The sequence below is a fragment of the Miscanthus floridulus genome, chromosome 18 (assembly GCF_019320115.1).
Source record: "Miscanthus floridulus cultivar M001 chromosome 18, ASM1932011v1, whole genome shotgun sequence".
NCBI lineage: Eukaryota > Viridiplantae > Streptophyta > Magnoliopsida > Poales > Poaceae > Miscanthus > Miscanthus floridulus.
The window spans coordinates 81,768,173-81,786,837 of NC_089597.1; positions in this window are offsets into that span (position 1 = coordinate 81,768,173).

The following is an 18,665-nucleotide window of genomic DNA, read 5'->3' on the forward strand; positions in this document are numbered from 1 at the left end:
TATCACTTTTTCAGCTGAAATCATTTGGGGTACCAAAATCTTGTCTAAAGTTACATTTTTTTGAAATTCAAAATTTAAATTGCTCAAACTTTTCATATGTATATATTGACAAAACCAACAAAATAAATTGATAGAGAATGATTTTAGAAAATTTTAGGAAAAAAAATCATCAGATTTGGAGTTAGTACGAGGAAGAAAAACTAGTTACAAAGTTGACCCACAGATTAAAAAAAGAAATCACACTGTTTACTACGATCATGTAAGGATCATCTAGAACAGTGTAATTTCTCTTTTTAATCTGTGGGTAAACTTTGTAACTAGTTGTTCTCTCTCATACTAACTCCAAATGTGATGGTTTTTTTTCCTAAAAATTTCTAAAATCATGCTTCAGCATTTAAGTTTGATCAAATTTGGATGTGACAATGTTTTACACATTTTAAAATTTGAAATTTGATAAGTTCAAACCAAATTTTAAAAACCTTTCAAATTTCAGATGTAAAAGTGATGAATACAAAAGTTGTTCAGCGCATCAAGATCTACAACTTTTATTTTGGTCATCTTGTCATTTGACAAAATTAGAACCTTTAAAATTTGAAATTTTAAAAAATGACAAGTTCGAACCAAAATTTAAGACCCAAAATGATTTCAACATAAAAAGTAATGAATACCAAAGTTGTTCAACTAATTAATATCTACAACTTTTATTTTAGTCATCTTGTCATTTGACAAAATTTGAACCTTTCAAATTTGAAATTTTAAAAAACGACAAGTTCGAACCAAAATTTGAGACCCAAATTGATTTCAACATAAAAAGTGATGAATACCAAAGTTATTCAACTCATGAATATCTAAAACTTTTATTTTGGTTATTTCTTCATTTGATAAATTCTTAGCACACATTGTTTACTAAACTTGCACATGTCACGTATAGTTTATAAAACCTTATGAGAGATGTGTCACATTTGTGAACAATGCCATTACCACTTTTATCATATGAAGAAATGACCAATACAAAAGTTGTAGATCTTGATGAATTATTCAATTTTGGTATTTATCACTTTTTCAGCTGAAATCATTTGGGGTACCAAAATCTTGTCTGAAGTTGCATTTTTTTGAAATTCAAAATTTAAATTGCTCAAACTTTTCATATGTATATATTGACAAAACCAACAAAATAAATTGATAGAGAATGATTTTAGAAAATTTTAGGAAAAAAAATCATCAGATTTGGAGTTAGTATGAGGAAGAAAAACTAGTTACAAAGTTGACCCACAGATTAAAAAAATAAATCACACTGTTCACTAAGATCATGTAAGGATCATCTAGAACAGTGTGATTTCTCTTTTTAATCTGTGGGTAAACTTTGTAACTAGCTGTTCTCTCTCATACTAACTCCAAATGTGATGGTTTTTTTTCCTCAAAATTTCTAAAATCATGCTTCAGCATTTAAGTTTGATCAAACTTGGATGTGACAATGTTTTACACATTTTAAAATTTGAAATTTGAAATTTGAAATTTGACAAGTTCAAACCAAATTTTCAAACCCTAAATTATTTCATATGCAAAAGTGATGAATACAAAAGTTGTTCAACTCATCAAGATCTACAATTTTTATTTTGGTCATCTTGTCATTTGACAAAATTTGAACCTTTCAAATTTGAAATTTTAAAAAATGACAAGTTCGAACCAAAATTTGAGACCCAAAATGATTTCAACATAAATAGTGATGAATATCAAAGTTGTTCAACTCATTAATATCTACAACTTTTATTTTAGTCATCTTGTCATTTGACAAAATTTGAACCTTTCAAATTGGAATTTTTGAAAAATAACAAGTTCGAACCAAAATTTGAGACCCAAAATGATTTCAACATAAAAAGTGATGAATACCAAAGTTGTTCAACTCATTAATATATACAACTTTTATTTTAGTCGTCTTGTTATTTGACAAAATTTGAACCTTTCAAATTTGAAATTTTGAAAAACGACAAGTTCGAACCAAAATTTGAGACCCAAATTGATTTCAACATAAAAAGCGATGAATACCAAGGTTGTTCAACTCATGAATATCTACAACTTTTATTTTGTTTATTTCTTCATTTGACAAATTCTTAGCACACATTGTTCACTAATCTTACACATGTCTCATATAGTTTATAAAACCTTATGAGAGATGTGTCACATTTGTGAACAATGTCGTTACCACTTTATCATATGAAGAAATGACCAATACAAAAGTTGTAGATCTTGATGAGTTATTCAACTTTGGTATTTATCACTTTTTCAGCTGAAATCATTTGGGGAACCAAAATCTTGTCTGAAGTTGCATTTTTTTGAAATTAAAAATTTAAATTGCTCAAACTTTTCATATGTATATATTGACAAAACCAACAAAATAAATTGATAGAGAATGATTTTATAAAATTTTACGAAAAAAATATCATCAATTATCATGTTATACGTTTATAAATAGAAAAACATGCATGCCTTTATCACAAAACGGCTAGTGCTCTAGTGGTAATGCACCAACATGTCTAGCAGTAGGTTGCGGGTTCGAATCTCCTTGCGTGCGCTATTTTTTGGCAAAAAAAAGGGAGGCGGAAGGATGCAGGTCCACCTGGACCGTGTGGGCCACGCTGCCCCACTTGTTCGCTGCCACGTCCTCAGGCTGAGACCCGCTGGTGGGACCGCATCGCCACGTCTTCGAGGTTGGGACCCAATGGTGGGACCACATCGCCACGTCCTCGAGGTGGGACCTGCTGGTGGGACCACGGCGCCACATCCTCGAGGTGGTACACGAGCCAAACGATCTATGACGATTTAGTTTTGTTGTTTTATGACGATTCTTTTGTTTTCGTCATTATTCTTCGTGCCAAAGCTCCGTCACTTGTTACTTATGACGAAGCTAGAAATTTCGTCATAGAAAGCGCTTGTTCTGTGACGAAATTTGTAAGCGTCACGACTGAATCGTCATTGATGAACACATTTCTAGTAGTGCTCTCTCCCCGTCGCTTGGTCGCATCCAACCTTGGTCAGGTATAAAGCTAGTTACTCCGCTGTTCTCCAGCAAGTTACCCTTTTATCCCTGCTGCCTTGTTGTAAGTTATCTTGATCATGACCTACTACCGTGAAGATCGGTCCAACTCCCGTACTAAAATAGTTCAGTACCTATAAGGAGGCCAACAAATCTAGGGGTCTAATAGGGGGTCTGCTGGAGCTAGGTTTTTGGCTCCACCACCAAAACTGGGGATATAGGAGGTCATTTAGGTAGTGTTGCTAGACATGCTCTTATGTAGCTACTAGACATCATTTTAGCAGATTAAAATAGTGTTGCTAGAGATGCTCTTATCACTAGTAGAGGAACGACTTTTGATCCACTTCGAAACTTGGCTTTAGTTCCGGTATTTTTCACGCCTGGGACTAGAGAGACCTTTAGTCTCAGTTTATAGCTCCAACCAGGACTAAAGGTCCCTGCCCAATGGCTACTGTGGTAGGCTTTTGCTGCAGAGGACCTTTAGTCCTGGTTGAAGCTACCAACCGGGACTAAAGGTTAACTTTTACTCCCGGCTGGAGGCTCCATGCGGGACTAGAAAGGGACTTTTAGTCCCGGTTGGTGTCTCTAATTGGGACTAAAGGTCCCCTCCTATATACCCCTTCTTCCTCCCTGAGCCCGAGCCACTTCGACCTTAGTGTTCTTGCTTCATCATTGGCCTCTCTTCTTCCTCATCGCCGATAATCACAAGATTTCATTGATTCCTCCATCGATTCTTCGGTTCTAAAGGTTACCAACTTTATACTCTCATGTTTCATCAGTAGCATATCTCATTTTGTGGACTAGATATATGTGTTTTTTATGGTGAATTTTTTTTTATTTGTAAGCCATTTAAGCTCAAAATCACTTTAAAGTTTGCATATTTGGATGAAGGAAGGTTAAAGTAGTTATTCAAAACTAGTATGCAGCTTTCATTTCTAGCAAGCATAGCACACTTCATGGTTTAGAGATATAGAGAATTTTAGAGTTTTTTTAATTTTATTTGTTTATAAAATGAGAAATTTATATTATATTAAAAATGAGTATAGAGAGTAGATGGCAACTGCTTCTGGGTCCTCGGCCTCTCATCGGGTTCCAAAGTGACTGAGGTCGGGCCTCCCTCTCATTGCATGCGGCAAGTGTGAGGAGAAGATTGTGATGGAGTACCGGGTGAGGAAGGAGTGTCCCAACAAGGGCCGTATCTTCTACAAGTGTCCGGATCGTAATGTGTGTTATTTTGTCGCATTTGATGATTATGGTTAATTTATACTTATTTTCATGATGATTGTGATTAAAGTTCTAAGTTTTTGTTTTAATTTTAGTGGGATGGCACTGGATGTTCAGGCTGGTACTAGGAGGAAGAGCATGTTGAACACGTGCAAAACTCTCTTGCACAGGCGGCTACGGTGGCTGATGAGGCAGTGATCCTGTGGAAGAAGCCCATAGATGTTGAACAAACGCATGATCTATCTGTTTTAGTTGGGATTGGTCGCAAAATCCTTATGCTGCTGAAGTGCATTTTAGCTTTAGTTTTTTTAGTGTAGTTGGGATTGTATACATTGTAGCGAGACTTTCATAAATTAATACCTTGTGTGGTGGCATGCATGTCATATAATTAGCTAATTATGTTCTAGGTTTTAATATGGTATGTATGTCATGTAATGCAGATGAGCCGGCATTGGATGTACAATGTTGATCGCCGCTCCCAAGAGTTCATTGAGGGCGTGCATTCTTTCTTATGTGTGGCCGAGGCAAACAAACATGATGGTTTCATGTGCTGTCCATGTGCCATATGTAAGAATTTGAAGGAATATCCTAGCTCAAGGAGTCTTCATTCACACTTGTTGAAGTTGGGTTTCATGCCAAACTATATTTACTGGACAAAGCATGGAGAAACCAGGGTTGTAATGGAAGAAGGTGAAGAAGAACAATGGGACGATGATGACATTATTGCTGAATATGGTGCCTTCAATGATACTGCAATGGGGGAAGCTGAAGAAGAGGTAGGGGCAGAAGATGAGTCCGCTGATGATCTTGGTTAGGCCATTCATAACGCACAAAGAGAATGCGAAAGTGAAAAGGAGAAGATCAAGTTTGAGCGCATGCTAGAGGATCACAAGAAATTGCTATACCCAACTTGTGATGCGGGGTAGAAAAAGTTGGGTACCACACTAGAATTGCTGCAATGGAAGACAAAGAATGGTGTATCTAACAAGGGATTTGGGGAGTTACTGAAAATCCAAAAGAAGATGCTTCTGAAGGATATCGAATTGCCCGCCACTACGTATGAAGCAAAACAGGTAGTCTACCCTTTGGGATTAGAAATCTAGAAGAAACATGCATGTCCTAATGACTGCATCCTCTACCGTGGCGAGGAGTACGAGAAGTTAGATGCATGCCCGGTATGTCATGCATCGCGGTATAAGATCAGGCAAGATGATTCTGGTGATGTTGAGGGCAAACGTCCCACGAAGAAAATCCCTGCCAAGATTATGTGGTATGCTCCTATAATACCACACTTGAAACATCTGTTCAAAAACAAAGACCATGCAAAGTTGTTGCGATGGCACAAAGAAGACCGTAAGGTAGACAATATGTTGAGACACCCTGCTGATGGGTCCCAGTGGAGAGCAATCGATAGAGAATTCCTGGAGTTTGCAAATGATGCAAGAAACTTAAGGTTTGCTTTAAGTACGGATGGTATGAATCCTTTTGGGGAGCAGAGCAGTAGTCATAGCACTTGGCCTATTACTCTATGTATCTACAACCTTCCTCCCTGGTTATGCATGAAGCGTAAGTTTATTATGATGCCAGTGCTCATCCAAGGCCCAAGGCAACCTAGCAATGGCATCGATGTGTACCTGAGGCCACTATTTGAAGAACTTCTACTTTTGTGGAACAGACCAGGTGTACGTGTGTGGGATGAGCACAAACAGGAGCACTTTGACCTGCGAGTATTGTTGTTTGTAATAATCAATGATTGGCCTGCTCTAAGTAATGTTTCACGACAATCAAACAAGGGATATAATGCATGCACGCATTGTTTCGATGATATTAAAGGTATATTCTTGAAAAAATGTTGAAAGGTTGTGTACCTTGGCCATCGTCGATTTCTTCCTATGAATCACCCCCTAAGAAAGAAAGGCAAACATTTTAAAGGTAAGGCAGACCACCAGACCAAGTCGGGCAACCGAACTGGTGAGGATGTACTCAATATGGTCAATGATGTGAAAGTAGTATTTGGAAAGGCACATGGCATCAAACCTGTTCCGAACAACACCGACGGTCATGCACCCATGTGGAAGAAGAAGTCCATATTTTGGGAGCTACCCTATTGGCAAGTCCTAGAGGTCCATAGCGCGATCGACGTGATGCACCTGACGAAGAATCTTTGTGTGAACCTGCTAGGCTTCATGAGTGTGTATGGGAAGCCTAAGGACACACTTGAAGCATGACAGGACCTGCGGTGTTTGAAAGAATGAGAGAACCTGCATCCAGAGAAGATAGATGATGGACGCCATTACTTAATTCCTGCCAGCTACACTCTTAGCAAAGAAGAGAAGGAAAACATGTTTGAATGCCTAGCAAGCATCAAGGTACCATCTGGATTCTCCTCGAATATAAAGGGTATAATAAATGTGTCAGAGAAGAAATTCCTAAACTTAAAGTCCCATGATTGCCACATGCTCATGACACAATTGCTTCTAGTTGCATTAAGAGGAATTCTACCTCCAAATATACGTCTAGCCACCGTAAAGCTATGTGCATTCCTCAATGCAATTTCTCAGAAGGCAATCGATCCAATGGATCTAGCTAAACTACAGAATGATGTGGTTCAATATTTTGTCATCTTTGAGTTGGTGTTCTCTCCTTCCTTCTTTAATATCATGACACACCTCCTAGTTCACCTGGTCAAGGAGATTAGCATTCTCGGTCATGTGTTCCTGCACATCATGTTCCCCTTTGAGAGGTTCATGGGAGTTCTAAAGAAATATGTTCACAACCATGCTCGGCCAGAATTAAGCATCGCCAAGGGCTATGGAACAGAGGAGGTCATTGAGTTTTGTGTTGACTTTATTCCCGACCTTGACCCGATTGGTGTTCCTGAATCACGACACGAGAGGAGACTAAGTGGAAAGGGGACACTAGGGAAGAAACCATATATTGGTATGCAGGACAATTATTTTAATAAAGCACACTACACAGTTCTAGAAAACTCCTCCTTGGTGGATCCGTATATCGAGACACATAAAGAGTTGCTCCGATCCAAGTTTCTAGGGAAGTCTGAAGCTTGGATTACGCGTCAGCACATGGAAACTTTCAGCGACCGGTTGCAAAAAGAATGTCAGGGTGATGAGAGTATTGATGAGCAACTGTATTTGTTGGTTAGGCAGCCATCGTGGCATATCCTCACATACAAAGGGTACGAGATAAATGGGAATACATTTTACATAGTAGCCCAAGATAAAAGGAGCACCAACCAAAATAGTGGTGTCCGCATAGATGCCACTGACCCTAATAGAAATAAGCAAACATATTATGGCCGCATAGAGGAGATATAGGAACTAAACTATGCACCTACTTTTAAGGTACCTTTGTTCAAGTGCCAATGGGTAAAGGCGACTGGAGGCGAGGTAGCAGTCGACAACTTATATGGAATGACAACCGTGGACCTCAACAATATTGGGTACAAAGACGAACCATTCGTCCTTGCCAAGGATGTGAATCAGGTGTTCTATGTCAAGGACATGTCTACAAAACCAAAGAGAGCGAAAAACAACAACGGCCCAATCAATGAGCCAAAGCGCCATATAGTTCTTTCAGGGAAACAAAACATCATCGGAATTGATGACAAGTCAGACATATCAGAAGATTATGAAAATGATGACCGAATTCCACCCTTCACAGTGAACAAAGACCCAAGCATCCAGCTAAATGATGAGGACACTCCATGGTTACGGCGTGATCATAACCAAGGGATATATGCCCGCTTGATATATATAGTGATGTTTAACAGTGTGTATTAGAGGTATTATGTAATAATTGTGAATTCAGAGATGTTTATTAGGTGTTTTCTTTTTTTTCTATGTTCAGATTAAATTTGTGTTTGATGGTGGGATTTCCATGTCGCTTTTGGACAATGAGTGATGAAAAAATGAAAAGATTTATGTTAAAATGATGTAAAAACAAATTTCCAATCGAAAACAAAAGTTTTAATGATTTAAATTAAACACTACATTTTTGCATTAATGAAATAGTAATTATTAATGACATTATGTTTCAATATTTATAAGAAAAAACAAAAAACTTTAGGTCACACAATTTTCCTGTGTGCAATAAAGCAAAAGTAAATCCATATTCTTTTAAAACAATTTTATGCCTTGTATTTAATTTACTGTGCAATTAACAAGACTTTAACATTTTATAGAAAAAATATATAAAAAACAAATGGAGCTTCAAACTAGCGGGAAGCCAAACTACAGCCCTCTTTGCTCCTGGGCCGTGGCTACACCCGGGACTAAAGGTTTGACCTTTAGTCCCGGTTCTAACCATCACCTGGGACTAAAGAACCTTTTGTCCTAGTTCTAACCATCACCCGGGACTAAAGGTCACCCTTTATAAACCGCACCCTTCTCCCTTCTCTAGTTCTCTTCCTCTCTGTCTCCGCCGCCCGATCGATCCAGGCCCGGCCACGCCACCACCGCCATGCTTCACTTCAATCTTCGCCGCCGTCCCCACACCATTTGTCGTCATCTCCGCCTCAACTCGTAGTGCGCCTTCTTCTCCAACCGGATCCAGTAGCCGCCAAGCCACATCATCACCTCATCTTCTCCACCAGATACGATCTAGCTGTGCCGCTGCCCCCAGGCGACCACCCTAGCCTCACCTCGTCACACGTGCTTCTTCTTTGGCTAGCCAGCGCACGCCTCGCTTGTCCTTGGCCCGCGCGCCTCGCTCGTCCTTGCTGGAGCGTGCGTCCTCCTCGTCCCCGGCCCCACCTCGCTCGTCCTCACCGGAGTGCGTGTTATCCTCATCCCCCGGTGCCCCGCCGCCGCTTCGCTCATCCTCATCCAAGTGGGAAAAAATGAAAGCGGACATTCTTGCCAAGGGTATGACACCAGAATCACTCAATTAGCCCAAACGCACGAAGAATTGGTTTTTCGCTCATGGGGGAAGACTGGACCTAGAGACTAGGAAGTTGGTTCATGGCCCAAAACTCAAAAGAGCGACACAAAGATTTTCTTATGCTCTGCAAGCTAAAATTATTGGTGCGTTCAGGCCTAATAGAGAGAAGAATGAACTGACGTATGCCATCGGGACTGCTGAACACAGTCGCCAAACGAGAGGTTTAGGACGGAACATTTCTTGGGAGCATGGTTTCCCTAACGACAGAGATACCTATAGAAGCCGACAGAGAAGGAATGATGAGGAAGCAGCGCGGATCAGTGGGTTGGAGGAATATGTTCGTGAGTCACAGGAGGCATTGCTTCAAGCACAGGAGCGCGAAAAAGACATGCAAGCTAGAATATAGGACGAAATCATAAAGCAAGTGCAAATAGCAATGAGTGCCCAAAGGCAGGCATCAGATCTAGGAATCAACATTAATATTAGCTCCCCTAATCAGTTGAAAAGCAGCTACGCTTCCATGGAGTTGCCAAATCAAGATGACGCAATGCTAGTTTCCCCGTGGATGACATCACTGCACCGTTTACATCATGTGAGCTACATATTCCAAAAGAGAATGCCACAATCATGGTGGCTCTCGGTGTTTTTTCTCCTCCAGCCAAGACACCAAGAATCCATGGGGCAATAATACCACCTAGATATGTTAGCGTCTTAGTGGATAGAGTTAACAAAGGTTTTAGTGATCTGGCTCTTGACATTCTAGGAGGTGATGGGGAGAAGACTCTAGGAGAAGTAGAGAAGACATTCATACTATGGCGTAAGCGCTACATTATTATTCCCGAGGTCTCTAGTCCACCGCTGCTTCCTCAACTGCGAGACAATAGGTGCAGACAAAAGTGAACGAAACAATTTTTTCACTAATTTTCTATTGACATTCATGATTAATAATAACAATTTCTTATACCTAACTATTCTTTTTTGTACTCACACAGCAGGGCCTCTGCCAACCTAAGTCCAATTATTCAATCTCTAGATCATCATAGTGCTCCGGGCAATGATTATGCAACGCCGCCATCGCTACCACCTCTAAGGAGGTCTCCAACTCCTCAAAGGAGGTCTCCAACGCCTCCAAGAAGGTCTCCACCGCCACCACCTCCAAGGAGGTCTCCAACGGCTTCCCTGCCTCCCTTGATGACCAAGAAGCAGCCAGCTCCTAAGAGGTCTGCCCTGCAAACGAAGCCATTGGCCCACCAGCTGGCAAAAAAGAAAGCCTCCTCTAATCCAGTTATTCCCCAAAAACTATCTTACGAGAAAAGTGAAAAGGAATTAAATGCTGCAGTACAAAAAGATGTGAACAGTTTCTTCGAAAAAGTAAGAAAGCAACGAGAAGCGAGGGAGAACCCGGAGAAACCATACTTCTACCTATCTCTAGATCTTCTAAGAAAGAAGGTGGACCAGAAAAGCGGGAATCTCAAAAGACCCTGCCAAAATAAGACTACGATCGCTCTCTCACCAAGTCATTTGAGGCGGCGTAGAAAAAAACTAGAGCAGGGAAAGGTGTTGCACAACTTGGACAACAATCACAACAATCAGTCCTCCCTCTTATCATTTGTAATGAATATGGTTCAAACTAAGACTTATTGGACGTCAATTTTGAGGACCTGGTTTGATTTTACAAGGATACTGGTTTGGACCTTGCCCAAGTGCTCGCTGAAGGACCATCTGCTCCGAAAGTGGATCCTTGGAAGAAATTTGAACATGGAAAGAGTCTGTACAACCCTGAGGCCTTAGGTGAACTGGGTACGCAAATATACCTACTAAACAAGTGGTACATGGCGGCATGTGAACGGGGAGCGGCCTTTGTTTCTGTCAGAGTTAGAAACCAACATTACTTCCGTGGCGATGACGTTATATATGTCGAGTTTTTAGAATTACACAAACTATGCCACCTGGACTCTCTCGATAAAAGTCTCATTAGCTGCTATTGTTTGTAAGTGTGATTATTTTCTACTATTAAAGTGTATATATATAAAGCTACATGTATATATATAAATTATATATCCTCACACTATATTTTTATATATGCAGATATGAGATGACAAAACTCAGAAAGAGAAAGGATAATGATGTTGGTTTCGTTGATCCAAATGTCGTATTCAAACACCCTAATCCCCCGCCTCAATGGAAAGCTGAACTTGAGAAAAATCTCATGAGGTTCTTAGTGAACCAACAAAACAAGGACATACTCTTCCCCTACAACTTCAAGTGAGTGTTAAATAATTAATGTCGATCATATAGACATTTGTTCAATTATTTGCTTACTAGCTAAGCTATCTCCCATATATATATATTGACTCTAGTTAATATCGATCATATTTGTGTATAAAAATATATGCAGCAATCATTGGATATTGATGATCATCGATATGGCCAATAGTCGGTTGAGCATCTTAGACTCGTTAAGAAAAGAGCAAACAGAGTACCAAGACATAATAGATATTATCCAAGGGTAATTTGGTCTCTCTAGCAACTATATATACCCTGATCTCTTAACTGCAACAATTATTAAAGGCCAAATTAATTTTTTATTTTATTGGGCGCAGTGTTTGGAAAAGTTTCATTGAGGAACACCACATGAAACATTGCAAAGCTCCACTGGATGTAATCGCACACAAAGTAAGTACTAGCTACATATATATATATATATATATATATATATATATATATATATATATATATATATATATATAATTTAATTTAATTAACCCCATGTATGCTTTCAATTCACCGGATCTTTTTTCTCATAAAAGTGGGTTCTGAGGCAAGAACAGGGGACCAACTACTGCGGATACTATGTTTGCGAGTTCATCATGGCGTACGCAAAAAGAACTCCTGAAGAGATCCTCAAAGTACGTTATATAAATATATTCATATATTCACAATTTTTTTATTGCTCATATATATAAGTAATCACGTGACCCCCCCACACACATATATATATATATATATATATATATATATATATATATATATATATATATATATATATATTAATACTTTTCCTTTAAGTTTTATTGAAGACTCTATGGTTGAAGGAAAAAGTCATACGACGTGACCAACTGAAAGCAATTCAAGAGACCATAGCAGGATTTCTTAATGACCAGGTCATAAACCCTGCGGCGAGTTCTACAATGACGTGAACGAAACATGGAAGCCAAACCAGATGGAGTGAATTTGTTATCCCAAGGATATGATAGAATATACAATGCAAGCTTTATTTGTAATATATATATATATATATATATATATATATATATATATATATATATATATATATATACATATTATATGTATATAAAATAACGTACAATATATGTATATGCATGTAATATATACGTTAGTTTCATACTTTAGTTTGTACAAAATGTTCGAACATTATAAGCGTGTAGAATATGTATATTATTAGCAGCGTAGAATGCGTATTCGAAAACCTATTTGAAAACCAAAACGAATCATCAATTAAAAATAGAAACAAAAAAAGAAAAAAAAAGAAAACATTTAGTCCCGGTTGGTAATACCAACCGGGACTAAAGGGCTGGCCCACGTGGCCAGGCCAGGAGGCCTCTTTAGTCCCGGTTGGTATTACCAACCGACCTTTAGTCTCGGGCGAGAAACCGGAACTAAAAGAGAGGCCCTTTAGTCCCGCATTCGTGCTCCCGATTGGGAAACCGGAACTGAAGGGGTTTCCCAACCGGGAGTAAAGCTCGTTTCTGTACTAGTGTATCTTGCTAGAGATGCTCTTACTACATCTATCATACATATACCATACATCTTTGACCCTTACACGGGTAAGTTCCAGAACCACATAGGAAAATTACTTGTTCATCAATGCTTTGAAGTTCTGAACCTCCGTATGCACGTATTCTTTGAGATTAGTAGCCCCCTCCTTATATGCCCTGTTCTTGTTCCTGAAGGTAGACGTATCCCCTTGGCATTGCTTGACACGGACAACAGTCGCTCAGTCCTATACCACTCAATGTTATGTCATGGTAAGCTACTTTTCTACTTTCTGGTGTCAACGAAGTACTTTTCTGCTGCTCAAATTGCTATTTTTAGTGCACCTAATTGCACTGGTTCTGTGATTTAATCTCTGGACAATATAAGACTTTTTCATCATATCTCTGTTGTGAATTAGTCCATCTCTGGACATTGAGTAATTGGTAGATGCTGATCCATGCATGTCTTTGTTTGGTAGTTGTTGGTATAGCTGCACCAATAAATTTGTCATTCAGAGTACTACTTGTTAAGTTTCCTGTGCAGATCTCTATTACCATGATTATCTGAATAATTTTTCATTAAGCGATCATGATTTAAAAGTGTATTAGATATTAGTGAAATGACCGCTAGGTTTCTTTTGGATATCAGAAATAATTGATTGTCTCAAATTGGTGGATATATAGACAAAGCTGCCAATTTTGTTATTTTTAATTTATATCCTTTTAAAGATTCGTCGTTTGGTTGATAATGAAAGCTTAGTTAGAAATAAAGAGCGCTTAAAACATAACATATACAATTGTTTGATACATATAACATATGTGCTATAATACATGTCCCTGTTAGAAGAACATCTATAGGATGAGCAGAGGTGGACTACTAGGTTTGGGTTAGAACACAGGTTCTGTTTTTGAAGCTAACTTGCTTGATTTTGATTTTTTGATTGCATATAGTCCCCACATAAAAAGACATCAACAAAATTGTTGTTGCTGCTCATATACTTCTATGCACTACTAAAAACAACCGACCTATGTATATGCTGCTGCTGTAGTGCACTTTTGTTTCAATATATGTTAAATTTATATTTCAATTGTTTAAATTTCTGTTTACATGTTTCAGAAGACTAAATTTAAGGATGCTCCACCCACCGTAGTTGACTTTTTCAAGGACACACATTGCAACAGCAAGACAGGTTATAGTGAGGACACACAAAAAGCTATTGCAAGACATGTTATTTTGTAATATGATAAAAAAATTGGGATGCGAGAAACTTGAATTGCTTTTTTTCTATTCTAGGTTCAAATGGAGGCCATCGCTATTGAACCACCCCAAGAAGGGCAAGTTGCAAAGACTAAAGCCCAAGTTGTAGCTCAAGTTTTACCAACATCGAAATTCCTTCAAAATTTGGCATCGAGTCTACAACAATGAGAGAAGTGCCAAAGTTGCTAAAGTTGCTAAGCGCATACAGGACCTTGAGAGAGTGAACTAGTTGCTGAGAAGGAAGGAGCAATAGAAGTTCAAGTTCAGATGGATGATCTGGAAAATCAAGTAGAGGAGGAGAGGGATGCAAGAAGGAAGGTGGAAGAAGAGACTGCGAGGCTAAATAACCAAATAAGTGAGATGCATGGCTTCTTTTGGTCTTTCTTTGTTGGCATCTCTGCACCATCTAATGCCCAACAGTAAGTTCAGAAACCTATGACCAAAGCTCTAGCTGTATACACTACTAGGAATCTGCACTTTCATGATGAACAACTTTCGTCACTAAAGAAGCTAAATTCGTCATAATTTTAGTTTTATGATGAATTTATGACGAAAAATGACTCGTCATAGAAGTCGCGTCATACTTGAACTTCTGTGACGAACTTAGAAACTCTTCATAGAAGTAGCTTGTTCTGTGATGAAAAACTTACTGTCATAGAACTATTTTGGCATGCGTGGCAGGGGGCAGCCACGCTAGCGGGTGCTTCCGTTGGAGATGCTTTCCACATGTACATGCTATAGTCGGTTGCATTGGAGACGGTTCGGGTCACGTGTTACCTTGTTATTGGACAACGTGGCCTTCTCTGGTTCTTGCACATTTCAGGTTCTTACTGGACCACATGTCAGGCCCCTGTTGTTCCTCATGTCAGTTTTCTATTAGCACACATGTCGTGTTGTGGTTGGAGCAGGTATCACTTCTTCATTGGACCATGTATCGCATTTTTACTGGTCCACGTGCCCGTTTCTTATTCGACCACGTGTCACGATGTTGTTCGTCCATGTTTTGTTTTTTATTCGGCCATGTGGCTTGACGACTTCCTTCCATGTCTTGAATTTTTATTAGCCCACATGTTGTGCCCTGGCTATTTCACGTGTCATGCACTGGTTCGTCCACATATCGCATTTTTTATTTGATCACGTGGCCTGTCCAGGTCACGTGCTCAACAATCATTTTATCAAAAAAAATAATTCGAGATCGTCACTGCTACACAGATTGACGACATAATTATTCAACGAATGTCTATATAATTATTCAGCATAGCAATCAAATACAACAAATTATAGTTCACACATTAGCAGCAAGCCACTGACAGAGTTTCACCACATTAAACGACACATGAGTGCACACCTCAAACCACAAATGTTTAATGCATCAAGCTAATAGAGTAGATGACTGAGAGTTTGACGACTAAGAGTTACCAGAAGAAGAGCTAAAGCGCATGATATCCTCAAGTAGCTTATTGTACTCCTTCTGTTGCTGTATCTTGAACTCCTTAAACTCCCATTCAATCTTTTTAGTCTTCCTCTTCAGTTCATCCACTTGTTCGATAAGGTTAGCGAAACTTTCCTATTTAGCAACAAGCTGTTCCCTAAGCATTCTCTCCGTCGATGTCTCTATTCTGACGGAGCTTGTTGGGATAGTAGCATTCTTCAAAAAAGGGTGTTGCTACTGACTTGGGAGTGGACCTGGCCCTGGGAGAGGCACATGACCTTAGAAACAACATCAACACTAGTCATTGGTTCGTGCCCATCATCAACAGGTTTTGCTCGCATAGTTTCCATTACTTCCTGTGAAATTCAAGTAGTAAACATTAGGTTACAGATAGTGGAAGAGGACTTAATTAAAAACCCAAAAGATTAGTTCATAACAAGTAACACATGTTTCATATTGATATGGATTACATAAGCACAACGTACATGTATTGATATGGATTACATACTGCGAAATTCAAGTAGTAAACATTAGGTTACAAATATGGATTACATAAGCACAATGCACATGTACCATATTGATTGGTGCAATATGGCAACTTCAAAATTAAATGATGATGCCAAATTTAGGCTCCTGCTACTATTGCTTCTATTAATAGTGCACATGAGTTTCTATTTATACAAAGGCAAAAGTAACAATAAAATACAACCATCACTTACAAATGATTGCATCTGTATAACATAGGTGCGAGATCATGTAGCCTGGTGGTACTTCACTTTTGCATGGTTTTGCTTGTTCTTCTCAGATCCATGTGTCAACTCTTCTAGTCGTGTTGACTTCACTCTCTTAGACTGCCTTCCTCTAGGACTCATATCAGGGCTACCTTTTGTCCTGTTGGCGGAGCCACCTTTATGGCTTCTTCGATTTGGATGCTAAAATTGTAGAAACAAACTTAAGTAGCATGCATGTACAAATTGCATTGCTATCTAGACAGCAAAGCATTGCATTGCTATCTGCACCCCCACCCCGCCCCTCTCATCTGAAGTCAATACAAGGTAGAACAAGCACCTCAATTACAAGGGCCACTGGCTCATCTTGTAAACCTGAATATGTTTTATCTGTATCACTAAATTCCTCAACTACCTCCCGTGGTTCTTCCATCTTCCTATGATTCTTTACGATTTGTGCCTCCTGCTCTTGTTCAAAAGCATTTAGTGGCTGTTCATCTAGATTACAAAGGTATTTATTAACTAAAGCTTCTATGGAATGTCAACATAACAGAGCAAGAGTATGCAAATAAGCACCTAACTAGTAACTACAGCCAATACGGAAGTCATTAATCCAATAAAGCACATGCCAGCTTGTTTACTCCAAAATTTAGGAAGAAGAACGCGGGAACTCGAAGCTTCCAAGATTGTGTCATCAAGGAATCGATTGCATAAGGATCGATATCAGCTGATTCAGATGCAGCACTAGAATCGGCTCTCTTCGAATGACGTCAGCAGATAACGACAATGAGCTACGGTAGGCGTCGGGAAATACATGTCGAACTCTATAAAAGTGAAAGATTAGGGTCCAAGTTATCTTAAATTAGAAATATTTTCTCTTATACCAAAGATTGTAATGAGTCGTGCTTGAGTAGGATTCATGCTTAGGTTCTAGGTATAAATATCGGATCCCGGCTATTGTAAAAGGGACATCCAATCAATCAATAAAAATTACTTTTTTGGCTTTACACCAACCCTTAGGAGTAGGAGTAGTGTAGATCTTGGTGAGTTTTTCAACAAGCAGGGCTGCATTGGTCCGGACGACCTCCGGCTTGTCTATAAGTACCGTCATGGCTTATGCTTTGGTTTGTAAGGCTGCATCGGTTAAGTTCGACCTCCACTGTGAGCTCTAGCAGAAGCTAGTTATCGATCTTTATCTAGTTCAAGTACGGCTGCATCAGTTAAGTTTGACCTCCATTGCTCGAATTAGATTAAGGTCAAGTTATTGGCTCTACCTAAGAGTGGCATCCTTTGGGTAGATTCATTAAGTTACCGATCTTGCTGATGTTCTTATTGCCATTAGTTTTAGCAACATCAATCTGCCCAGTCGAGATCGATCTAGATTGGCTTCATATCCTTCTAGTTCGTCGTTTGCTTTGTTACAACGTGATGTTTCTTACTTTGAGCGATAGGTTATGTTTCATCGGCTGTTCTACTTCGATCTTGATCATGCATAGTATGCGGTTAAGGCATGTTTGATCCTAAGGAGGTTTGCTGGCTAGTTAAATCTGGTCTATAGTTCGCTATTATGGCTATAATGATCCGTCGATCCCCACTGATGGCACTTTAGATCGGAGGATGCTAGTTGGTAGATTTATTTTCGATCAGGCGTGACCATGACTACTTGCTATGTCTGCATCGGCTAAGTAGCCGATCACTTATGCTTTAACGCCTACAGTGTATCTCTATGATTCTATTAAATGTGAATAGATCTGTTAACTTTAAAGGTTTGATTTGGTGTCTTTATCATGGCTGCCATCGGTCCGGTCAAACCCCACTGTTAGAGATAGCAGGTTAAGTTTGATGAGTTCATAGATTTGTCCATGTTAAATAGTCGATTGTTCACATGCTGTAGTCTCTTTTCCACCTGAATCGGCTATTTCAGCCGATCCACTTGAGCTTTCACACATATAACATGTCTTTCGGAAAAGCCTGTCAATGTATAGATGGTTTTACAGATTTTTCGGTTTAGCTTATTATTATCATCATAGCTACCATCGATCCTGTTGAACCTCACTATTGATGGTAACAGATTAGATTCAGAGCGTTTGTAGATCTATTTATACTAGACAGTCGATTTGTTCGCATGTTATATCCTTTCTCGTTAGGTTCATCGGCTCAATGCTTTACACTGGTAATACTCACCTAGCTGATGATTTTTACTTATATCTGTGTACTTGTCAACATAAAATCAATCACAACCCACGAGCTTTACAGTCCGTAACAGCCGATTTCTTCGTGTATCGGTCGTTTAGTCGATTTTCCCGTCTGGCTG